Raw genomic sequence first — 25,653 nt, 5'->3', positions numbered from 1 at the left:
ATTTTAAAGCAAGTATTTATCTATTTTAATAATTGTAATTCAACCGATTACAGAGGGTATGTAAGTTTATTAATGGACTTAGATATTAACATGTGACAAATGTTCTTAACAAGCTTATACACAGTATAACAAATTCAAAAGGAAAGATGAAATCTATCACAGAAATCAAAGGAAGGCACTTGAGTGCTTTTTTTTAACAACCGTGCACACTTATCCTGTGGTCACACAATGTATTTGAAGACCAGCAAGTTTGGTAGAAAGATTTGGATGTAGGTTTAATGTCCATCCATGGGTTCCAGTGTGTCAATTTTGAATTAGCTGTGAATTTAACTGACTTCTTGCATTAGTTTCATTGCCTCAGCAGCTATCCCAGTATTGTGAATGGCTCGTGTCAGTCAAACTTAGCCTGCACTAATTCAAAGCCATCTTGCTCCTATTAAAGGGAAAGGTACATTGTGATCTTAGACTTGAACAGATGCTGGAATACATTGTGGAAATGAAAGGTGATGCATGAAGCTTTCATGAAAGACACAACATGAGCAAGAGCAGGCTCCTATGGTTTCTAATGTTATACTGGGGGCCAGAAGGCTTCTCACAAACACGCTGCAAAGGCAATGGAAAGAGATAACCGTGATACAGTGAAAGCAATTTATCTCTAAGGACCTGTTGCACTGCCACAAGAGATTTAATAGACTCATGCATGCAGTCAAGGTCAGTGAATACATCATCAAACGGCATCTCCCACTAGCTGCGACAGCTCAATGTACCGCATCCCACTATACACCTGCCAGGAGTCTCTGACAATAGCACTGGAACTCATGTGCTCACCAACACACATCACTGCTCCAAGCCACCCACCCACATCTCATAGTTTGCCACTACTGCCTATTCATATATGACAGGTAAATCACCCAAGAAATTTGTGTGGCACTTGTGGGAGCACATGCACGCAATCATCACCTTCATCAGCAACAAACCAGCAGATTTGTTGCTGAAAAAGGTCCAGCAGAGACTGCACTTCCTGAGGGTGCTCAGGAAGAACAACATCACTCAGAGACTGCTGCTGTCCTTTTATCGGTGCTCCATTGAGAGCATACTAACATACTGTGTATGCGTGTGGTACACCAGCTGCACAGCGGCTCAGAGGAAAGCGCTCCAGAGGGCCATTGACAACGCCCAGAGGATTGTCGGCTGCCCTCTCCTTACCTTGGAGGACTTACACAGTTCCCGCTGCACCAAAAAAACCCAGAATATCATAAAGGACATTTCCCACCCCGGACACTCCCTGTTTGAACTGTTGCCGTCAGGCAGACGGTACAGATCTACAAGGACAAGGACAAACAGACTCAAAAACAGTTTTTACCCCACTGCTATAAAGGCACTAAATGTAGCCGCCAAGGAACGCAGGGGCGATACAGACTAAGGGACTGTGGTAACTGTGAAATCGACAGAAGGATGGAGGGTTGGGTGTGCATGCGTGCTGTGTTCGTGATATTTATTTATTTGTTTATCTTTATTATTTTACCGTGTATGTATCGTTAGCTTTTAGAAATGTTTGAATGCTGCACTGACTGGCTGACATTTTAAATTTCGTTGTACATGGTCCATGTTACAATGACAATAAAGAAACTATTATATTACTATTATATTATATTATATTATATTACTATTATATTATATTACTATTATACTATTATATTATATTCCAAAACCCTGCACCATCATCCACCGCCTCTCACCATGGAGGAAAATAGCACATATAACATAGAACAGTGCAGCATTGGAACAGGCCCTTCGGCCCACAATGTCTGTGCCAAACATGATGCCAAGATAAACACTTACCTGCCTGCACATATCTATTCCCTGCATGTCCATGTGCCCATCCAAAAGCCTCTTAAAAACTGCTATCATATCCACCTCCACCATCCTGAGCAGTATGTTCCAGACTCAGCACCCTCTGTGTACAAAAGAAATTGCCCTGCACATCTTTAAATGTTGACTCTCACATTAAAACTATGCCCTCTACTATTTGATATTTCCATTATTATCTCATAATTTGATATAATTCTATCAGATCTCCCCTCAACCTCTCAAACAGAGGAAACCACTCGAGTCTGTCCAACCTCTTTTGCAGTTAGTACTCTTTAATTCAGGCATTATTCTGATTAACCTCCTCTGCATTCTTTCCAAATCCTCCATATCCTTCCTGTATTGGGTAACCAGAACTTCACGCTATCACTCCAAATTTGGTCGAATCAAATTCCTATAAAGTTGCCCCATACCTTCCTGATTCCTATACACAGTTCCTCGACCAATGAAGCATACCATATGCCTTCTCAACCATTCTATCTAATTGTGTTGTCACTTTTAGGATGATGGATTATCCATTCAGGTTACGGATTTGGTCACCAACATCTCTCTGTAAACATGTGCCAGCCTGTCATTAGACAATGTATTTTGTGATCTGTGCAGAAGATTTGTATGTGGGCTTTGACAGGACAATCTGGAGCAGAAAAGAAGCAAGGGATAGAGTTACAGGTGGGTCATCCTGCTCAAGCCTATTCCATCACTTCATCATGTCAGGTCCTGTTTCTCAAGTCTGCTTTTCTATGATTTCTTTAATCACCAACATCATAAATCTAATGATATTAACCTTCAACATATTCAATGGGCAAGCATCTGTAGAGTATTTCAGTAGGTAACTGAAAAAATTAAACAAACACCTTTGTCTCCCCCCATTCCCTATCCTCACCCCGTCCATCCCCACACATACATAAACACACTCACACTCTCTATATATCTCTCTCTCACGCTCTCTCATAATCACTCGCATGCTCTCTTACACTCGCTCACATGGTCTCCCTCTTACACTCACACCCTCTCACCCACACACACACACACACACACACACACACACACACACACACACACACACACACACACACACACACACACACACACACACACACACACACACACACACACACACACACACACACACACACACACACACACACACACACACACCCAGAGGATACTGGCTTTCAGAACTCCCAGCCTCTAACCTGAAACACTCTCAGGATTTTATCCAACTTAAAGCTATTCTAATTTTTTTAACTCCAGTAAATGTCGGCCAATCTTACACAATCCTTTCTGATATGCAACCCCATCCTCTCAAGAATCAATCTCGTGAGACTTGTCAGAGAGCCTGCAGATAACGACAAGGAGCAGAGGGAACATCATTAACCATCAGCCTGAAGTCGGATATCGACCCGAAACATCACCCATTCCTTCTCTCCAGAGGTTCTGCCTGTCCCGCTGAGTTACTCCAGCATTTTATGTCTGCCATCATTAACCATGCAAGTGGCTTTATGCGGAGCTTGGAGATCCAGCAAGGATCAATCACTTCTTCTTCAGTCTGAAGAAGGGTTTCGGCCCGAAACGTTGCCTATTTTCTTCGCTCCATAGATGCTGCTGCACCCGCTGAGTTTCTCCAGCAATTTTGTGTACCTAGGATCAATCACTTGATCACATTTGAGGATCCAATCGTCATGCAGTATTCAACACCATCCAGTTTTAGAATGTTGATGTGAAGTTCAGTCTTCTGACAAGCAGTTTTAGTTCGTCCATATAGGTGGCACGGTGGCGCAGTGGTAGAGTTGTTGCCTTACAGCTCCAGGGATTCGGGTTTGTACGTTCTCCCTGTGACCTGCGTGGGTTTTCACTGGTTGCTCCGGTTTCCTCCCACACTACAAAGACGTACAAATTTGTAGGTTAATAGCCTTGGTATAATTGTAAATTGCCCCAAGTGTGTGTAGGATAGTGTTTGTGTGGTGAGAATCGCTGGTCAGAGCGGACTCTGTGGGCCAAAGAGCTTGTTTCCATGATGTTTCTCTAATTTCAAGTAGACTAAACTAAACTAAACATTATCAGTTATTGACAGGTGTGTGTGGATACTAGTATTCAAGAAGGTATAACAGGAAAATATAAGAAATACTTGAGACACTGCATTGGTGTAGTAGCAATAACTTTCTGGAGAATTAATTTCATTTCTTATGTCAACCATCTGGTCTGGACAGCTGAAATAAATCACAGTCAACACCTTTCGACTCCCAATAGAGACAAAAAGCTGGAGTAACTCAGCGGGTCAGGCAGCATCTCTGGAGAAAATAAATAGGTAAGTTTTGGGTCGAGACCTTTCTTCAGACTGAGACTGGGGATAAGGAATCTAGAGATATAGACAGTGATATAGAGAGATGTTGGCCCGCTTAACATTATTCTGCATATGTTGACCCTCTTATGCATTCAACAAGCTTTCACCAACCTTATCACAGTTACTTGGAGCAGCACTGTGTAGCAGTACTGGGGCAGGCTTAGTTTAGTTTATTTTAGAGATACAGCGCAGAAACAGGCCCTTCAGCCCACCGAGTCCGCACCGACCAGCGATCCCCACACATTAACACTATCCTACACACACACTAGGGACACATTTTTTTTACACATACACCAAGCCAATTAACCTACATACCTGTACATCTTTGGAGTGGAAAAGCAAAAGGGGACGGGTGAGAAGCATTGCGGGAATGAATGCACGAAGGTGGAATGTGAAACGTTTGTGTTCCAATCGAATCGAGAACCTTTCTTTGTAAACTGGTTCATAGATGAGAATGTGAAAAATTGACCAATGTTGAACCATTTATGTTCCAATCGACGTTATTTGTCAAACTGGTTCTTAGATGAGAACAGGAAGGGGTTCCGATCAGAACACTACACCATGCAACATTTTTTTTAGCCAATTAACCTACATACCTGTACATCTTTGGAGTGGAAAAGCAAAAGGGGACAGGTGAGAAGCATTGCGGGAATGAATGCACGAAGGTGGAATGTGAAACGTTTGTGTTCCAATCGACGTTATTTGTAAACTGGTTCATAGATGATGGAAGGGGTTGATCCCTCAGAATAACCATGCAACATCCAGCAGCCCATCACAGCTCACGAGGCCTGGTCTGATACACTGTCTCTACTGTCTGTAAGTGCTTGTGTGACATACTAAAATAAGAGACCATCAGCTACATCTCTGGTCAGTCAGTGGGCGCTATCCCACTTTGTTTACGTTGGCAGCTCACATGCAGGATGGCACAGAACAGGGATAGCAATTGCTGTCAAGACAGCGGATGTGAACCTTCATGATTGCCGACATGCGGACACACTCCAGCTTCCACTGGGATTTGGGTTTCTTTTCCATTACAGTGCATTTCAGAGTTGACACATGTGTGCAGTCAATGCTACTCTGTGCAACAGAGAAGCCTGAAACCTTCACAAACCATGTGTTCAGTCTGCTGCCTGATCTCTGGCGAGGCAGAATTAAATGCATTTGATTCTTTGTACAGCAGGTGCCAGTGACTCCCCATCTGTGATGTTGGATGCTGCAAATGTCTCTAGCTCCCGTCTGGAAGAATCCCAATACATTCAAAAAAATGAATGTCCGTAATCAACTTAATAGCCCATGGCAAAATGGTCTTTGCTATGCTCTGAAATTAGTGTGACCGGGCCAGGTAACACATGTAATTGAGGTTGAGTTTATTGAAGTACACATGCTTTGTACAGAGCTCCTTACCAAGGATCAGTGGGGAAATTTGGACTTTGAATACATTGGGCACTTATGGTCTTGTGCTGAGCACTCCTCTGCTTTTCCTCTTCGTCATCCCTTGTCTGGCGTCTTGATCTCTTCTGGCAGAGATCCTTCTTCAGGCTGCACTCCAAGATGACAGTGTACAGTTAAACCCAAAATTGACATCATCTAGATTAAGTGTCATCCTTCAAATCAAGATGGAATTTTTTCAGCAGTTGAAGACCTTAGTAACCAATGGAAAACTCCAGAGAGCATTAAGTCCTCGTAGAATTGCAACAAAAGCAAATAGAATCTAATCTGTGGGTGGCTGATGATTATTTTAAATAGTATTGATGGAAGCTCATTTCTGCTTCTTTAGTTTAATTTAGTTTTGTTTATTGTCACGCGTATTGTCGAGGTACTGTGAAATGCTATTTAGTTGTGTGCTATCCAGTGTGTGAAAAGACTATACATGATTATAATCAAGTCATCCACAGTGTACAGATCAGGATAAAGAGCACAACTTTTAGTGCAAGTCTGATTAAAGATAGTTCAAATGATGAGGTAGATGGTAGGTCAGGACCACTCTCTAGTTGATGGTAGGATGATTCAGTTGCTTGATAACAGCTGGGAAGAAACTGTCCCTGAATCTGGAGGTGTGCATTTTCAAACTTGTGTACCTGTTACCTGATCGGAGAAGGGAGAAGAGGGAGTGACCGGGATGAGACGTTCTTCATTATGCTGGTGGCCTTGCCGAGGCAGCATGAAGTGTAGATGGTCAATGGAAGGGAAATTGGTTTGTGTGATGTCTGGGCTGCGTCCACATCAATGCAATTTCTTGCGGTTTTGGATGGAGCTATTCTCAAACGATGCTTTGAAGCATCCCGATAAAATGGTTTCTACAGTGTACCTGTAGAAGTTGGTAAGAATTGTTGGTGGCATGCCGAACTTCCTAAGCCATCTAAGGAAGTAGAGGTAATGGTGTGCTTTCTTAGCCATTGCTTTGATATGGCTGATCCAGGACAAATTGCTGGTGATTTATTCATAAGAACTTGAAGCTTTAAACCATCTCAACTTCGGCACTGTCAATTTGTGCACCACTTTGTTTCCTGAAGTCAATCATAATCTCCTTTTTCTTGCTGACACTGAGGAAAAGGTTGTTGTCTTGGCATCCGGTTATGAGGTTCTCAATCTTCTTCCTGTACTCCATCTCGTCATAAGTGTTAGTTGCAACTCTAGTTTCGCAGACCTGAGAAGTCATTTAATGTCCTGAACAACCAACTTTCTCTGTGGACTGAGGTCTTCAACTGCTGAAAAATTCCATCTTGATTTGAAGGATGACACTTAATCTAGATGATGTCAATTTTGGGTTTAACTGTACACAGTCATCTTGGAGTGCAGCCTGAAGAAGGATCTCTGCCAGGAGAGATCAAGACTCCAGACAAGGGATGATGAAAGTTGGTTGTTCAGGACATTAATGTGAATGGCATTAATACACAAATTGAAGGTCATTAATTTTTTGAGGGCATACCAACAACATTTTGAAGAGATTAGAAAATGCTGTCATTGCTACTGAAGGCCTAAAATTATTTTACGTGGGGAATAAGTTAACAAAGAGAACTTCCTGGAGAATTTATGAGAGGGTGCCAAAAGGAACTGACGAGACTACCTGAGAAATGGTGCGCAAAATGACCAAATAACTTGGACTCAGAACTCAGTGTAAATTAGCTATGTTCGGAATTGTTGAACTATATTTTATAAAGTTATAGAATGTAGCTAGCAAGGTTGGAAAATTATCTGTAAATGACAGAAAAAGGGAAGATTAAGAAATTAATAAGTTAAGTATAATGTGCTCTGAATCAGAGAGTAAAATCAAACATTTTAGATTAATTTAGGCCGGTGACATTAACAGGAAGGCACAATGGCATGGCAGTAGAGTTGCTGTCTTCTAGTGCCAGAGACCTGGTTTCAAATCTGACCATGGGTGCACTTTGTATGGAGTTTGTACGTCTCCCTGTGACCACATGGATTTTCTCCGGATGCCCTACATACCAAAGACAGACAGGCGTGTTGGTTAATTGGCTTCTGTAAATTGTCTCCAGTGCGTAGGATAGAACTAGTATACTGGTATCGTGGTCAGCGCAAACTCGTTGGGCTGAAGGGCCTGTATCCATGTTGTATCTTTAAAACTAAAAACTAACAGGGAATAGTGTTATTTACTATTTCTGATTAACAATGTCTTCCTCTTCTGTGTTTAGCATGTGATATATGATTAAATACGAGCAATGTAGCCACCAAAACCCTTGATAGTACTTAGTTTCTGGTGAAGATTAGATCGTTCAAACCCCAGATGTGAGACTAGCTGATATCTTAATGGATATCTTACCTGGCCAATAAGAATTGTGAAAAAAACATTTAATTTTAATAATCATTGAAAAATGTTTGCATAAGCTCATTTTATGTCATCGAAATTTTTGTCCCAGGTCTCTACCAAAGCTTAGTAAACAACATCCATGTAACTGCCTCAGAATATTTTTTAAGTTCTTTCCCAAGCACGTCGCTTGATTTGTGAGTGTGAAACAGTTTTGCACAAAATGAAGTAGGTCACAAAAAAGTTAAAATACCATTCTAAGGATACAAGTGATGTATACAGGATCTTGGGGTCACTTAGAATCATGGAGCTATACAGCACAGAAACAATCTCGTTCACCCAACTTGCCCAAACTGACCAGAATACCCTCTCGACAATAGACCCACATGCCTGCTTTTAGCCCATTTCCCTTGAAATCTATCCTATCTATATACCTGTCTTTTAAATGTTGTTATGGTAAAATACTGTAAATCCATCTATCCACCAGCTGAGTTTCAGACTATTATAGAACATTTCAGTATCAAGTCCCATGTACAGACAGTGATTAATACCTTTCAGGAATAATTTGGAGATTATAATCTAACCTTTTTGTATTCAAAACAATTTACTTTTGCGTTTCTCATTTAAGGAAGGATGAGGCATTGCCATGTTAGGGTGAATCTATGTTGCTGGATGTTTTTAATTTTGTTTCACAGTCAATGCGAATACATTATTGCCAGTTGCGAGTAAGTTGACACATTGCACTGTAAAATATAGTCAACAAGCAGGCCATCAATCCACATCTTTTGGCAATGAATTCTCATCTGTCATTTGACCAGCTGAGTTCAAATGTCTACACATGATTGACGACAGTAAATGATGGTCACAATTTACTCAAACTTCCATTTATTCCCCCTCTCATTGGAAAGCCTTTGCTTTTATTCATCAATGTTTCATCCTATTGCACGGCAAGCCAAGAGCCATGTTGATTCAAATTAAATTAATTTATAGTTTTATAAGGCAAAATAGCCAAGCCTTGGAAGTGAGATTAGTCTTAACAGTTGTTCTTTGGTTGGCATGGACACTCGAGGCTGAATAATATTCTTCTATGCTATAAGGTTCCAAATTCTGTCTGATATTTCAATATTATTTTACTGTCAACTTTAGACTTCAGAGATACAGAGCTGAAACAGGCCCTTCGGCCCACCAGGTCTGCTCCGTCCAGCCATACATTAGGTCGATTTTACATATTAGGGACAGTTTATAATTTCCAGAAGCCAATTAACTTACAAAACTGTATGTCTTTGGAGGGTGGGAGGAAACCGGAGCACCCAGAGAAAACCAATGTGGGCATAGGGAGAATGTACAAACTCCATACAAACAGCACCTGTAGTCAGGATTGAACCTGTCTCTGGTGCTGTAAAGGGCCGGTCCCACTTAGGCGATTTTTTCAGAGACTGCCGGCGACTGTCATGGACGTAGCAGGTTGCCGAAAAAACGGTGACTGGACCCCCCTACAACAATGTCTACACCAACCTACCACCTAGTCGATGCCAAGTTATGGCAAGCTACCGACAACCGGTGACCCATTAGGACATCCACCCACGACAACCTACTTCCGTCTGCGACAAGCTACAACAAGGTATGACCCTGTCGGTGACAACTAGAGACAACTTAAGACAATTCAGTCGACAGTACCTGTCCCCGGTTGATGTAGGTAGTCACCAATGTAAGTCTCCAACGTCAGCACCGGCGACAACGTACGTCATCCTGGCGACAATCTACGACAGCACCTACATCAGAAGTCAAGCTATGCTCATTGGCACCAAGCCAACTATCGCCAAAAGGTTTTGAAATTTCACAATCCAGTGGCGATCAGAAAAACACTACGATTCTTGGGGCGACTGAGGAGAATACTCACGACCGTACAGGCGACACCTCGGTGACCATGTGGCGACAGCCTAGTCGCTGTAATCACCTAAAAAATCGCTTAGGTGGGACGGGGGCATAAGGCTGCAACTCTACCACATTGCAACCGTGCCGTCCCAAATTAGTGCATTTTAAAATGTTCACCCACAGAATAGGTCGGCTGTAAAAGGTCTTCAAAACGATGTTTCTTGTTTTAAGCCTCATGAAAGTTTTATAATTGCGGATATTTTAGTTATATAGTTATCGTTACATTAAGGATCCACCTAATGACAGGCAATAAATGGAAGGTGAAACCTCGATGTTTCTGTTCTCAAGGTAATTGAGAAGCACAAAATAGGCAAGGATATTATAGACAGAATAGCCTCCTCTCTTCTGCAAATTCCTATGATTATATGAATTGAACCTGACCCAATTGAACCTGACCCTCATTCATCTCAGCCATGGGATCTGTGGAGTAATTATATCAGAGAGGAGGTAAGTGCAATGACATTACGATGACCATAAATATGTATCACGGGGTGACATAAGCTATAATCTACTCCACCTCTGATGAAACCATTTTGTATTCTGTATAAATGAGGCAAAAAGGATCTAACCCTGTCATATGTGGTCTGTAAATGATTCTGGGATAAATTGGGCTGAGATGCAGCAATAAATCCACCTCAAATATTGAAACTACCAGTGCCTATGTAATGGGATAATCTTTCCATTATGATAATTCATAACTAATTAAAAAATAAGTTCATTCTGTTGAATATCCAACACAACTTAGTGGACAGATAAATGTGCAAAACTGCACAAATCTGGCTGAGCTTCTTCATGCTAGATTTGTAATTTTTAGAATCCAGTAGAATATGTTGCAAAAAGGCAATTCTTGTTTAATTGACGATCAGATGGGGGGAAAAAATCTGCAATTTATAACCCTATGGTTACAGGTAATAAATCATTTGTATAATTTTACTTCCTCCATGAAAACATATATACATTATTTTTAGCTCTTCCACCAAACATGAGTAAAATGATAAACAGACTCTGATACAGATCATAAGTTTGCAGGTGAAACAATTTTAATTACACAAGAATTATCTCTTCACCTTTCCCAGTAAATATGGTTATTTCCACTTTATGCATCATTAAACCTATCATGTATTTACATTCTCTTGTGCTTGAATATATATTAAGAATTAATAGGGCAAAGTAAAATCAGTGTTGCAGCTTCCAAATCCATGCTTCACTATATCTGTGGAAAACGCTACAATTAATAAATGTATCTAAAATTCTTATCAGCATTAAACCATGCATTAAAAGACAACGAGGGCCTATAGGTATGTCTGGTGCCAGTAGCATGCAATTTGTATTTGTAATTGTGTAATGCATTAAAAACTCATGGACTGAAGGAATTACATTTTCTCTATTTGTGCGTACTGATAAACTTTGTGTGCCCAGTTGCAGCTCAAATTAACTTCCATAAAATCATGTCATGCCTGGACAGCGTCAGCATCGACTGTTATCATTGGTCAAAGTCATTGTGTGGAGTTTGAGGTAAATGTTCATAAGAATAGGAGCAGAATAGAATAACCCTGGCAGTGGACAACCTGTTGAATGAATATTGAGCTCTGCGTCATGATCAAAGAGGCCCTGCATGTTTGGGGGCACAGCAAGCCGACTAGAGGCATTGAGAGGAGAGACATGATTGTGTATTGAACAGTGACTACCATGTACTCTGGTAATGTACGTGTTAAAGCCACTGGTGACAATTCACAATTGACAGTTTGCTATAATTCAGACCTGTCGTATTTAATAAATAGGCACTGCAAAATTGAATTTCCTGGCCCAGATGTCTTAGGTAATAGTAATGGGTAGACTCAGACTCAGGGAATCAACCGGGAAATAAATCCTATTAGTCTTAATTTTACTCAAAATTTGGATGAGGATGAAATGATTAGCAAGGCAATAGAGGAAGAGGTCAGGAAATATCTTTTTCATGATTTCTGGAAAATAATTTTTCATATGTGGTGACAAACTTGGCACTTTCCCAAACACACATGCACCTCCCACCCTCCCCTCTTTCCCTTCACCCTCCCTCCATCTCATGCTGCACTCTGCAACATCCGAGCACAGCTGCCTGTGCTGTCCCATTCATCGCTCCTGGCCTGACCGCACACCAAACCACATTCTACACTGAGAGAGTGATGACAGGCAGGACTTGGCAAAGCTGAAGAACATGGGATAGACACAAAAAGCTGGAGTAACTCAGTGGGATAGGCAGCATCTCTGGAGAGAAGGAATGGATGACGTTTCAGGTCGAGATCCTTCTTCAGGCATGGGGGTGGTTACACCTTCTTCTTTCATCGGGGTAGTGTGGAGAAAAGAACACCATCTTCATGGAGTGGGCTTTGCCACAGTCATCAGTGCATACAGAGTCCAAGAAACCTCACAGGAGGCAAAAGCAGACTACTACTGTGCTTGAACAAATGGAGGCAGATTTGGGCCAGTCAGGGAAGGTACATAAACTTTTGGGAAGGGTTAATTGACAAGGAAAGAAGAGGTAAAGGCAACTCCAATCGAGTCCTTCCCTTGGTGAAATGCTTGGAGCATAGCCTTGCCATAATGAACACCCTGGTTCATCAGACAAATTAGTGTAAGATCCCCCTAGTCCAAGTATTGACACCGGTTAGACTATAACCTGATCCGTGAGAGCGCAATGAAAACAACGTCAAACATGCCAGGAGAGTATTGAGGATCGCTGGACTAACTACCTGCAGATCTGCATTATCTCCATCAACCCCACGACAAGACATCAATGTCAGTGAAAGCATTGCTGCCAGAACATCAATGCAGTAGGATTCTGTCTCTCGCAAGGCATAGTGGACATGATCTTCAACACATCACTTAGAAGAATGCAGGAACTGCAACAGCCAGTATGTATGACCTTTTCGACTCCCGTAAATCCTTTGTCTCTATCAATTAGGAGAGTCCGTGGTACAACCCCCCTCAAACTGGCCAAACTTTGCTAAAATGCTATTAAGAAACTATTATATTCTGACAAGTGATTCAGAAAGACTGTAGATGGATATTTAGAGCATATTTCAATCAGGAATCCACACAGTAACTTCATAAGTTCATAAGTGACAGGAGCACAATTCGGCCCATCAAATCTACTCCGCTATTCATTCATGGCTGATCTCTCTGTCTCCCTCCCTCCTAACTCCATTCTCCTGCCTTCTATCCATAACCCCTGACACCTATTGTACCTATTGAGAGGAAATAATGGTGGGCATTAGGAGGAGAGGACCACCCTTGTCCTCTGTCTCCATTGATGGCGTGGATGTGCAGTTTACCAGGGTGTACAAATCCCTTGGAGTGTACCTGGACAGTAAACAGGACTGGTCCATGAACGCTGAGGTCCTGTAAAAGAAGGGACAGAGCCGGCTGCATTTTTTGAGAAGGCTCTGCTCCTTCACCGTCTGCAGTTCTACCAATCAGTGAAAGACAGTGCCATCTTCATCGCTGCCTTGTGCTGGGGCAACAGGACGAAGGCCACGGACGCCAATAGGATTAACAAACTCATCAGGAAGGCTGGCTCCATCCTGGGTGAGTAGATGGATTCATCAGAAGTGGTCTTGAAGGGGCGGATGCTCCTCAAACTGTGGCGCATCCTGGACAATACAGCTCACCCCCTCCATGACACACTGGTCAACCTGAGGAGTACCTTCTGCAACAGACTGGTTCCACCAAGATGCAGAACAGAACACCACAGGAGACCCTTCTTCCCTGTGGCTATCAAACTGTACAACTCCTCACCCTTCGGTCATGGGGTAGACTGACTCCCCTCACCCTCCCACCTCCCCCCAATCTTTGCTCATCCCCAATCCTTTCCACCCATCATTTTAATTTTATGTTTCATGTATTTTGTGTTTTGTGTTTTTATGACAGATTGGCAGATTAATTTCCTTCCTGGGATAAATAAAGTTGATTCTGTTGCATCGTATCATATGAATTTGAAGGGCGACCAGATATCCATTATGAATGAAATTACGAATACTCAAGTGACCAAAGAGCATTAGGACAATCATGAGCTCACTGAGGGGTGACTTAGCAGAGAGGAGAACATAGAAACATAGAAAATGGGTGCAGGTGTAGGCCGTTCGGCCCTTCAAGCCTGCACCGCCATTCAATATGATCATGGCTGATCATCCAACTCAGTATCCTGTACCTGCCTTCTCTCCATACCCCCTGATCCCTTTAGCCACAAGGGCCACATCTAACTCCTTCTTAAATATAGCCAATGAACTGGCTTCAACTACCTTCTGTGGCAGAGAATTCCACAGATTCACCACTCTCTGCGTGAAAAATGTTTTTTTCATCTCGGTCCTAAAAGACTTCCCCATTATCCTAACAAGGGGGTTGAGAAATGCATTCCGTGGCACAACAATGTATAGATCATCCTTGAAACTATGTAAAATAAATAATATTGTCAGGATTGACTGTATCTTGTGTCTGCATTTTACTGGTCCACTGTGAAGTCTCCTCAATGGATGACTACTTTCAAGAATCTCTTCTCTCTACTGTGGTCTCCCTCCACAGATGCTGCCTGGCCTACTGAGTTCCTCCATCATTTTGGCCTTTGCTTATATTCCCAGTATTTGCTGCTTCTGTTGACACCAATTTCTGTAGGAGTTAATATCAGTGTCAGGATGGATGGCATTCTCATCCAGCTTTCCATTAAGTACATTGGATTGAGATATTACAGGAATGCTTTACAGGATGAAGTATTAGTAGAGAAGGGATAATGAAATTCTTAGAAAGAGATTTATCACTGGCAATTCGAGGGTTTCATTTGTGATCGGGTGAGTGAAGAATGTTGGCAGTGACAAGGAGAAGATTAGGAGCGACTAACTAAAGACTAAAGATGAAAAATCGACACAAAATGCTGGAGTAATTCAGTTGGGTAGGCTGCATCTCTGGAGAGAAGGATTGGGTGGCGTTTCGGGTCGAGACCCTTCTTCAGACAGAGTCAGGGGAGAGGGGAACTGGAGATGTGGAAGGGTACGAAGAGAATGTAAGGTGTGAAACCGACAGATTAAAGCAGATGATGATCAAGGAAATGTAGAATGGGTTCATTGTTGGCAGAGGGGAAGGTAACAACGAAGTAAAATTATTCTTAGTAAAATTAGTCTTTAGCTAAAATTAAAGATGAAAAGTCAGATTTGTTGAACAGTCAAAACTGACTGTCTTTGATTGAAAAACACTTGTATACGGCAAAAAATAGATGTGCAATTATAACATATTCATTGGGGTGTATCCATGCGTACTGGAGGAAATAGTGTCTCATGGGATGATTAGCAAGAGGAGTGGAAGTAGCCTGATGAGTGCAGGAGCTCAGTGACCTGGAAAAGCAGGGGAGGGATGCACAGGAAGTGGAATAGAACATAGAGCAATGCAACACAGGTACAGGCCCTTCGGCACAAACCAAGTTAAACTGATCTCATCTGCCCATATATATGATCCATATCCCTCTATCCCCTGCGCTTCCAAGTGCCGATCCAAAAGTCTCTTAAATGTCACCCAGCTATCTGCCACCACCAATACCAATGTGTTCCAGGCCCCCACCGCTCTCTGTCTAAAAAACCTGCCCCATGCATCTCCATTAAACATTTCCCCTCTCACCTATAGCTACAGTATGTTCTCTGATGGGGGAGAAACACGGTATCAGCTTTGGTAATTCAAAAGGAAGTGTAATGTGATAACATCCACTTGGAGAGGTGAAACAATTTTGGAATTATAAATCTCACCAATTCGAGTTGTATATGACATAAAAATAGGAACTTAATGGCTTATTTTACTGTGGGGAAATTAGACACAGTAACTCCCAGATGTCTGAGAGGCTGCCTCTGGGTAAAATAACCTGCCATCCCTTTACAAACAGGATATGTGTGTGTTTGAGTGGTGAGGTACTGTGCAGGGGGTGTAGGTGGGGGTTGGGGGGGTGCTGTGTGTGTGTAGGTGTGTATGTGGACATACATGTTGGGTGTGTGCTAATTGATCCAGGGCTGTGTGATGGGATATCTGTTCATGTCGAGAGTCTCTGTGTGTGTTGACGTGGGGGAGGGAATTGGGGAGAGGATGTCTACTTCCGTGTATGTGGAGGCAGCGAGTTTGTAAGGATGTGCATTGTTGGGGCCTCTTTGCATGATAAGAAGGTGATATCTTTGCATGTACTTGGAGTGTCACTGTCTACAGTTTGCTGAGGATAAGGTGATGCTGGGGATGAATCTATGCATGAGGATCTATATTGGTGTATTCTGGCAGTGCAAGGATGTATGTTGGGGGGGTCTCTCTGTGGGGTATGAGTAGCTGGTGCTGGCGTCAGTGTGAGGGAGGATGTATGTTGGAGGTTTCTATCCATGTGAGGCTCCGTGTTAATGTGTCAGTGCATGACGGTTTGAGCTGGGGGTGTCTATATATGAGCGGTATGATGGCATTGTCTGTACAAGAGCATGTGTTGGAGGTTGTCTGCATAAATGTGTGTGGGATGGGTTCCTCCATGTTTTGATATAGAAACATAGAAACATAGAAAATAGGTGCAAGAGTAGGCCATTCGGCCCTTCGAGCCTGCACCGCCATTCAATATGATCATGGCTGATCATCCAACTCAGTATCCTGTACCTGCCTTCTCTCCATATCCTCTGATCCCTTTAGCCACAAGGGCCACATCTAACTCCCTCTTAAATATAGCCAATGAACTGGCCTCAACTACATTCTGTGGCAGAGAATTCCAGAGACTCACCACTCTCTGTGTGTTTTTCTCATCCCGGTCCTAAAAGATTTCCCCCTTATCCTTAAACTGTGATATGGGGTGTGATCTGTGCACATTCGCTGTCTATGCATACATGACATGAGTGCCTGGTGGAGGCGTCTGTGTGTATGTGTGACTTGTGGCATCCTTTTTACGTGATACACACTCAAGTTCTGCGAGTTGGCTGTATGGCTGACTATGCAGGGGAAGATTTGGTGGTTTCTTCATGTGTTGGTGGTTTCTGTCTATGTGATTCGGTTGGATGGGAAGGGGTGATTTCTATCCACGGAGATGTTTTAAATGGGAAAGGGTGGTGTTTATCTCCAGGGGTGGTGACTATCTGTGGGATGTGTTGGACAGGTGGGGTGGGTGCTCTCTGTGGGGGGAGGGCTGTCTGACATGGTGTGGGTTCTATTCTATGTGATGTGTTTAATGGGAATTGGTGGCAGTTATCTCTAGGCTGGTGTTGGATGAGGAGAGGTGGTGACCATCTGTGAGATGTGTTGGACAAGGAGTGGGTTCTCTCTATGGGGAATGTTAGACGCTGCGTGAATTGTATCTATGGGATGTGTTGGATGGGGAATGGTTTCCATGTGCCTCTGTGTGATGTGTTGCACAGGGAGTGAGCTCTCTCTGTACCAGAGGGGGAGGGTGTTAGACCCCTGGTGGGCTCTCTCTGTGTGGAATGTGTAGGATGGGGAGGGGTCGAGGCTCTATCTCTGGGATGCGTTGGACGGGTCCGGATGGTCAGTATCCATGGGGAGTGTTAGATGCTCTCTCTGTGGGATGTGTAGGAAGAGGAAGGGTAGTGACTATGGCGATGTGTTGGATGGGGAGTGGGTTCTATCTCTGTGAGGGGGTGGGTGTTAGACAGTGAATGGATTATCTCTGTGGGATGTGAATGTGCTCTCTTTGTTGAGCGGGGAGTTGGAGGGGGAGTGGGCTCTGTGTGTGAGAGGGATGGTGGTGTGTAGATGCTGAGTGGGTTCTATCTCTGGGATGTGTTGGACGTTGAATGGGTTCTATATATGGGGATGTGATGGACGGGGAGTGAGTTCCCTTTGTGTGGGGCGTGTTAGACACTGAGTGGGCTCTATCTGTGGGGGGTGTTGGACGCTGAGTGGGCTCTCTCTGTGGGGACTGTTACTGTTAGACGGGTCGGGGTGGTGTCTATCACCAGGGCTGCCTGCTCCCCTCTGTGGTGCCCAGGCCGGGTTAGAAGGCGAGCTGCCGAGACGCGCCCAGCCCTGACTGACACCTCGATGACGTAAGCGGCATCTGGGTGTACAGAGCGGTATTTGACGGTGAGGATGGGTGGCTGTGGCGAGGCGGCTCACAGGTTGGTGTAGAAATAACTGGCTATACTTACATTAAAAATAATAACAAATTGCTTGCTATGCACGTCCTTTGTAGACTTGTAATGCCGTAAAACAGGAACGAACTCCTGTCTTACCTGATGAATGCAAATCGGACCAAGACATGTTCCTTAAAAAATATTAAAATTCATCAGTTGTTGCAATGTCTGAATGTGCAATGCTTTCTTCGCGTTACCCCTCGGAGGGCGATTTTTATGCAGTGAACTCTACACAATAACAAAAACCTCTTATTCGGTTTGGCGAAGATTGTTAGACTGTGCAGGTTTAGTCGCTGTTAAGTCGCTGAAATAATTAAATCCGGACCCGCTGGGGGGGATTGAACAGATATGGATGAGGAGCAAGATGCTCCCTCTGTGTGTGCTTTTGTTGCACTGTTTTAAAGAGCCAGTGTAAAAGCATGCACAATTTGCAAGCTTTAAAAAAAAAAACAGACCGAAGGCAGATTTGGGGAACACTTGGCGTGCGGGGTTATTTTGTAACACATTTGGGGTTCCTTCCTTCCCCTGAAATTCCAGTTGTTCGTGGGGGTCTTTCCTTCTTTTTTTGCTGGGAAGATAGCGTTAAAGAAAAAAAAAATCTAAAGCACACGTCGACCGACCCCCCCCGCCCTCCCTCCCCTAAAGCCTTTATTCGGGATTCTTGCCCTCCTGTTTTCCCTTCTGGCACGTTGTCATGGATTCCTTTAAACCGCTGGCAGCGGCGAACCATTGCGAGTCACGGTGAGGTCGGTCGGTCGCCCCTCTTTGTCCAGCCCGAGAAACACGCCAGCCTTGAGCTGGCTGGCAGCAACGTCAAGCTATTTAGATAGTTTTCCTCCCAGCCCCTTGTGGCACTTCTCCCAGTCTATTTATTTATTTATTTATTTATTTGTGTATTCATTCATTTCTTTCTTCCACTCCCCCCCCAACCCTGAAAAAAAAAACTAGATTGTTGGAGAAGGAACCCAGCCCACGTCCCGAGTGAGCTTTGGCCGCGCTATTTCGAGGGTGTGTACTCGTGCCACGGACAGTGCCAACGGTAGGGCTTTTATTTTAAGACGAGGAGGTACATCCTTTTTTATTAATACATCGGGGAGGGGTTGGTATGACCTGTGCAGTCAGCGGGGGCTCCTCGGAGCGGAGCTGAGGTTGTCAAGTCCAGAGTGTGATGGTGACACAGGCAGTGTCAGGGGTAGCAGCCCCTCGCCTGGGAAACTTTGAAGGTTGCGTTTACTGTCCGGGGGCGCGGTAGCTGGTAGCGGCGGCAGTGGCCCGGGGCAGCCGCGGTGACAGGTGCCCGCAGAGAGAAAGAGAGAGGCGGGGGGGGGGGGGGGGGGGGGGCATGGGTGGTCCGGAGAGGGGCTTGTGTCCCGGACAGGGAGTGAAGGGAGGGTGTTACGAGAGGGAGTAACGGAGAGGGAGTAACGGATGGCCAAAGAGAGAGTGACAGGTGTCCCGGAGAGGGAGTGGTGGGTTACTCGGGGAGAGAGTGTCTGGTAAAGTGGTGGGTTACCCGAGAGAGAGGGACGGATGCCCCAGAAAGGGAGTGACCGGTGCCTCGGATATTGACGGTGCACGGAGAGGGAGTGACCTGTGTCCCGGGGAGGGAGTGACCTGTGTCCCGGGGAGGGAGTGACCGGTGCCCCGGGGAGGGAGTGACCGGTATCTCGGGGAGGGAGTGACGGGTGCCCCGGGGAGGGAGTAGCCTGTGTCCCGGGGACCGGTATCTCGGGGAGGGAGTGACGGGTGCCCCGGGGAGGGAGTGACCGGTGCCCCGGAGAGGGAGTGACCTGTGTCTCGGGGAGGGAGTGACCGGTGCCCCGGGGAGGGAGTGACCGGTATCTCGGGGAGGGAGTGACGGGTGTGCTGCCGAGAGCCACAGGTGTCTGTCCCTGGTGTCCGGGGCCGCTCCAGCATCCAAGGTGCTGGCTGGCAGGTTGGCAGCAGGATTGCTTTCACGCCGTTGACTGGCACCGCCACCGCGACCCGCACGGGATTTAAAAGGTTGCTCACTAGAATAGATTTTCACAACATGTATTCCCGCGATGTATCTGTTCACGGAGCTCGAAGCCAAGCACTTTAGGGCTGTAATACTGCGTTTTAAATCCCTGGAGTGTGAGTACGCCACCCGAGCTCTGGGGACAATGCATGGGATGCCCGCGGGCATTGTGAAGCGTCAAACGGTACCTGCAGCATGTTTGGAAGGAAAAGTTGGAGGGGAATCAAGACTCTAATCCGTGCACAATTGCAAATGGGCAGTTTGTTGCGTAGCAACCTGACATTTAACTCTTATTTGTTTGTTAACACTCGGATAGGGATTTCTCCAGCTTTATTATGCTCTCATCCGAAAGGTTGATCCCAAAAAAAAATCTTCAGTTATTTGCAGGCATCAGTGTTTGATTGATATGTTTGAATTTCCAGCACATTTCAACGGGGAATGAATCTTCAAAGGTTCAATTTGTAAATCTGACAGCAAAATTGACACTAAAGGAGGCGTGGCAGGTCATGCATGCCGAACACGTGCAAATCTTAACTAAAAGGGCAGATGGTTGCAAGCTGTATTTTGTTTCTTACCTCTTGATAAATGTTGGAACACAAATGCAAATCTCGGTTATGAAAATAACAAATCCGATTATTCCACCAATGTGAGAGATTGATTCTTAGTTCAAAGAATACTACAAATGTGAAACAGTTGTCATCAGTAGTAGAGGGGAGGGGAGGAGGGAGTGGGGATATGGATCAGGTGCAAGCAGCGCAGATTAATTTAACTTGGCATCATGTTTATCACCGACGTTGTAGGTTGAAGGGCCTGCTCCTGTGCTTTAGTGTTCTATGTTCCAACAGTTGGTATCAACATGAGTGCTCCTGGGTATACATGCTTTAGAAATGTCATAATCTCTTTTAGCTTTAGACATTCACTTTGGCCTGCTGTATTGCCACTATCTACAGTCTTTATTACATCTTTTCAATATCTGTAGACTGTGCTATATTTCACATTTTTATCAGATTATAGTGGTGATGATTGCTGGAAAATCCATTCTCCATGGACCAAGTACACCGTATGGATAATATTTCAGCTCGTCACCTGGACGTATGTCCTCTGGTCCTCGATTCCTCTGCTCTGGGCAAGAGATTCTGTGCATCGACCCAAACTATTCCTCTCATGATTTTATACACCTCTATAAAATCACTCCTCATCCTCCAGCGCTCCAAGGAGTGCTGCTCAACTTCAACTTCTCCCTATAGCTCAGACTCTCTAGTCCTGGTTACAGGTTGTTCTGAATATGGTGGTCATGATGCATCTCCTCTGCATGGTAAAAAACAAACTCAGATTGGATGATGACTATGTTTCTTTCCCAGCATCTACAGTTTTCTTGTTCCAGCATGATTCTTTAGGTCCTCACATTATATTCTAGAATTTATATTAAACTTAGTTATTTATGGATATCGTGACATTGGGGTGACTTTTTTTTCACATGGTAGAGATTTTTAGTATGAATTATAGTGCCTTCACGTTTATTGCACTTCTGGTATTAAAGAGGAGCCCATGTCTTGCAGGCCATGTCAGTTTTTGAATGCTTTAGCTTTCAAGTGCAAATATGATAGTGCACTTTCCTTGATTAATCCTACTCTCCAGAGTCAAGATGTGCCACTCAACCTGATAGCATGCTTCATGTTGATTGTTTGCTTTACACTTTCTGTGTACTGCCCTGAAAGGTTGGAATATGGTTTTTGAAAAGAGTGTTTGTTGAAGACAATAACGTATTATAATATTGCCGGACATTTGGACATCTTTTCTAATTTTCATTACTACACGATAAGTGACAGTTTAAGTCTGCATTATGTAATAGTTTTAACATTTTTTAATAAAGGCACCACTTGTTCACTCTCCCCTGAAAAACACGATGATATCATGGGCTTCTCCTTTCAAGGAGATTTGTTCCAGGATTTGTGAAGAGCTGATACCAGCACACCATGTTTATCATTATTTATTTTTTACCCTTTTATGATTATTTCTATTTTAATTATCTCCATCAACTTCTCTGTAATTTAACGAAGGGTAAAAGTCCCCGCATTTGTTTCTGCGTCATATGTCTTTGCCTTTGATTCACGCACCAATGTTAAACAGTACACTCGTTTTTTTGTTGGAAAACTGACTGGGTAGCTTCTACCATGGTGTACTTTAAGTGCTAGTTACCAGTATCACCTTTTACCCATGGAAGCCTTATGCCAGAAATAAATTTCTTTGCAACTTCTCCCAATTGGCTGCTGTAATTTCAACTGCTAACCTGTTTGCAGATTGACCTGGAGACCTAGCTAATCTTCAGCTGATTTCATGGGAGCTGTTTTGGAGAATCCCTGAGGAAATTTGCAGTATTCATATGAGGATTTGAAAGGGTACTCTTTATCAATGTTCTGCAGCTGTCAGTCTGTTACATGTTCTCTCAGCCTTTAATTCCATGCTCACTCTGTTCGCGATGATTTCATCTTCTGTGAAAGACCAGGATTTTCGTTACGGACAAGACCACAGTCGTTAGGATTAGAAGAGTTTAGTTCTCCCGCTATATCAAAATTGCCTACAAAAAAAACATAAAATCATGAAGGGCATTACTGAGACTTGGTAGCAAACTACCTGAAATTCAGTGCGGCTTATGCAAGGAAGTTAAGAAAAATTGCAGATAAGGAGGAGTTTCTTTAGAATTTCTGCATGAAAGTACATACGTGGTGAATGCATATTATGCAAGGTTTGCGCATATGAAGAATTTATGGGTAGAAAGAGACAGATAAGGATTTAAGACGAAAGTGATATTACTATAAACGCTTTGGTTGCATCAGCATTTTGGTTGTCTGGAGTTTGTATGTTCTCCCCGTGACCTGCATGGGCTTTCTCTGTGATCCCCAGTTTCTTCCCAAACCTCAAAGACGTACAGGTTTGTAGGTTAATTGGCTTAGTATAAATGTAAAATTGTCCCTAGTGTGTGTAGGATAGTGTTAGTGTGCGGTGATCATTGGCCAGTGCGGACCCGATGGGCCAAAGGGCTTGTTTCCGCGCTGTATCTCTAAACTAAAATTAAGCTGATATACCTTATGACATGTTAGAGTTGTAAACCAGCATCTGCTGTTCCTTATGTCTGCATGTTAGAGTTAGTATTGCATAATGACCCAGATTTAGTTAACAGTCCATGAATATTTGTCTGCTACTGACCCCAATGTGTAATATTAAAAAATGAGAAGCTTTAAACCACTGTGAAGAGCACAGATGGGGATGTTGGCTGTCCTCCATGTGTTGAGAAAGAAGCTATCCGTGATGAACTGGGCATACCTGCTCACAACCAACACTGCATGTGTCCTGTGGGAGGCTTTCCAAAAGTAATTTAACATGATGACAGAACAGCTTATGTCCTAAAGGGCATAAGCCTTCTTGTGAAGAGAAACAACTTTTGATGAGAGGTGCAGGACACAAGGTTAAAGGCAAAAGTGAACAAAATTCAAAAAATATTGTTGATCCTAACAGGGAGATAGAAAGAAATCACAGATAGGAAGATCCATAAAATTGCAATATGTATCAAAATCAAAGAACAATTCTGATGAACTTAATTTTTACAATTATGTTGAAGAATCATCAGGAGCAATATAGGCCCTTTAAAAATAGATAGTTGATATTGTGAATAAAAATGAGGGGGTTTGAATGGGTTACTTTGTGACTGTTTAAAGGATGACGATAGCATCCCAACGAAATAAAGGATGAATCAGAGCCAAATGCGCCTCAAAATGGATACTGTTTTAAAAAAAATTGTAATGACATTGAAAACTGACAGAACCTCACCATTGCACAAAATAAAATTTTCTTGATAAAGGGAACTCTTCCATTAAATTAAAAATTGGATAGTATACATTGTTATTTTATAAAATAGAGAGAGTGAAAAAAGAGAATGAATGATCAGTTAGATGAGCATCTGTTGTCAACAAATTAGAAGAGTCTATAATTATTAGAGTCTGTAATTGAGTATAGAGTGACCGAGCACAATGACATTTTTTGGTTAACCAGGGTGAGAACTATGTTGATTTCCATGAGTGATAAATGTTATTTGTATGGACTTTCTTAAGGGATTTGATAATGTTTATTTGAGGAGACCGTTAGCTGAAGCTGAATCCCATGGAATTATAGGGAAATTATTTAAAAACCAAGGATGATAGGCAGGTATTCCAATTGCTGGAAATCTGAAACAAAATGATAAAATGCTGGGAACAGTCATCAGGCCAGGCAGCATCTAGAAAGAGAAACAGATTTACTAACACTTGTTCTGTCCACTGTGATTTGTGTGAGTTGGATGATCAGCCATGATCATATTGAATGGCGGTGCAGGCTCGAAGGGCCGAATGGCCTACTCCTGCACCTTTTTTCTATGTTTCTATGTTTCTATGTCAGTGCTCACATTGCAGTCTCCCCTCTGTTTTCAGGCTTCTGAACTATACTGCACTTCATATCTTTACCTTTGCCCTATCTATTGTACTCAGAGTGAATTGATTGTTCTAGCATCCATGCATCGTATTTTAGGTCTGTTTGGCAAATACATCATGTAACTCGGTACATGAACCAAATGCAGATCTAGTGAGTGTTTTGTGGAGCACCAATGTTCAATCCCTGAGCTTCCTGTTGTCTGCCATATTAAATCTCCATCCCAGTCTGACCTGTCTGTTTGTGCTCTCCTAGTACTGTAATAGCAAAGCGCAATGCAAGCCTGTGGAACCTCAATGCAAGCCTGAGGAACCTCATCTTCCACCAAGGTACTTCGAGACCTTCTACGCTCAATATTGAATTCTACGATCTTTGAGAATTTACTCTCTCAGTCTGTGTCACAACAGGCCATTTCAGCTGTAAACTATCTATTCACGTTCTCTGGAGATGCTGCGTGACCCGCTGAGTTATTTCAGCACTTTGAGGGGTTTTTTGTAAACCACCTTGTCTCTCCATCTATCTGAGATACTGATTTACAGTGCACCATGACCTGTTGGGCCTGACCACCAGTCTTGAAGTTCAGAACACTTTATTATTCCCAGTGATCCATCGATCTGTGCATCGCTACAGCAGCCTGGGCCTCACCTAGCACACATTCACTTTGGCCTATCCTTCTCCCAACCTTCTCTGCAATTTAAAACTAACCAGCTTTTCTCTCTTTCCCATTTCCGGGGAAGGATCAACGATTGTTAACTTCTGTTCCTCTTTCCACAGATGCTGCCTGACCTCGTGAGTGTCTGCAGCATTGTAAGTTTAAAAATCAAATTAGCAGTACATGCTTAGTGGTGTTGGCGTCACAACTATTCTTTCATGATTATGAATGACCAGACACTGGGGGAAAATAAAGTTATGCATAGAGGTTTGCTGGTAATATAATGATAAGCAGCATTTTAACAGTATAGATTGAAGTATTAAGATATGGGGTGTTAATTGATTAAGTCTTTGTAATTTAGAAGGTTAAGAGTTGAATTGGTTGACGTTTTCAAGCTATTAAGGGAAATTGATAGTCTGTGAACTATTCCTGCTGCTGGCACCGTCTGGTAAATGAAACGATTAAAAGTAAGAAGACCTTTTTTATTCTATGTGCAGG

General features: G+C 43.2%; 2 protein-coding genes across 8 annotated transcripts in view; one reads left to right on the top strand and one right to left on the bottom strand.

The window, feature by feature from the left end:
* Window positions 1-25,653, bottom strand: part of trnt1 (tRNA nucleotidyl transferase, CCA-adding, 1) — a 210,413-nt gene that overhangs the window by 82,926 nt on the left and 101,834 nt on the right. The gene's annotated exons all lie outside the window — the stretch shown is intronic.
* chl1b (cell adhesion molecule L1-like b) overlaps window positions 17,911-25,653 on the top strand; it is a 610,347-nt gene continuing 602,604 nt past the window's right edge. For 3 of the 7 annotated variants that reach the window (XM_055647709.1, XM_055647710.1, XM_055647711.1), the window contains exons 1-2: window positions 17,914-18,028; window positions 18,992-19,082. The gene's annotated coding sequence lies outside the window, so the exon portion shown is untranslated. Of the gene's footprint in view, window positions 18,029-18,991; window positions 19,083-25,653 lie in introns of all 7 variants that reach the window. The other 4 variants (XM_055647713.1, XM_055647708.1, XM_055647706.1 and 1 more) reach the window with 4 other exon arrangements.

This window comes from Leucoraja erinacea, chromosome 16, assembly GCF_028641065.1.
Source record: "Leucoraja erinacea ecotype New England chromosome 16, Leri_hhj_1, whole genome shotgun sequence".
Classification (NCBI taxonomy): domain Eukaryota; kingdom Metazoa; phylum Chordata; class Chondrichthyes; order Rajiformes; family Rajidae; genus Leucoraja; species Leucoraja erinaceus.
Note: the sequence above shows the minus strand (reverse complement) of the source record. Positions and strands in the feature narration are given on the sequence as shown.